Raw genomic sequence first — 1,072 nt, 5'->3', positions numbered from 1 at the left:
GAATTTAAAAAACACATTGTTACTCCTTCTGTTGAATTATTACTATTTATAAAGTTAATACTGACAGAATTTTCTGAGTTTTCTGGTACTTAAATATAGAGATTTTTTTTTTCCTGGACTCATAAATAGGGAAAAAAGCTAATGGAAGAATTTATAGCAGAGAAAATAATTGGAATATCTAAAAAAATTATATATGGCACATGTGAGCACATCCACATACAATCTATTATTGGATACCATAAGAAGATATGTTGATAAAAGAGAAGGTATTAAAGGTACATTCCTTTTCTATACAATTTGTCAGTTAGACAAGTTTGTATGTGGGACTTAATCTCAAATTTATTTTATTTGCTAGAAAAGTACAATACATTTTCACATATTGGGCATGGGTAAAAGACAAATTTATGAAACCGAGGTTGGGGCTTATATAACATAAACTCATGGAATTTTAGAACTAAGATATGTCAAAGCCAGTCCCTTCAATTTAAAGAAAAAAATTCTAAGGCTTAGAGAGCTGAAGAGAATTGTTCACTTATATTTAAGGTCAGAAGTTATTAAGGCTTAAGTTGAGTCTCAGAGAAGAACGGGATTTGATGACACTGGGTGAAAAAAGAACATTTCAGAGACATGGAGGCCTGTGAGCAAATGACAATGAGCATAATGTTTTTATTGGAGCCGATGGTGATAGCTATAGGTAAAGGTTATAGGGAGAGAGAGACTTGGAATGTAAGCCAGAGAATTTGTATAATTACAGAACACACAGCAAACAGTATAAATTGATATAGTGTGGACAAATATCATTTGATTACCTTTCCTTTTGAAATCCACCTTTAAACACTCTCCCCATTTAGTGTCATGGGGAAGCCAAGAGTTCACCCTAACATTTCTGCACATTCCTTGAAAGCTGAATTTTATATAATTATCCTTGACTCTGTACACTGGATTCCCTCTGAATTAGTTTGGGTTATGGGTTGCCTTGCCATCTCAGTGTGCTGTCTCTGGATATTGTTGTTCCTTCAATTTCCACATACCTACAGATACATGCACATGTACATGTGTATTAGAGCCTCAT

The sequence above is a fragment of the Pteropus alecto genome, unplaced genomic scaffold (genome assembly GCF_000325575.1).
Source record: "Pteropus alecto unplaced genomic scaffold, ASM32557v1 scaffold155, whole genome shotgun sequence".
In the NCBI taxonomy this organism is placed as follows: domain Eukaryota; kingdom Metazoa; phylum Chordata; class Mammalia; order Chiroptera; family Pteropodidae; genus Pteropus; species Pteropus alecto.
Note: the sequence above shows the minus strand (reverse complement) of the source record.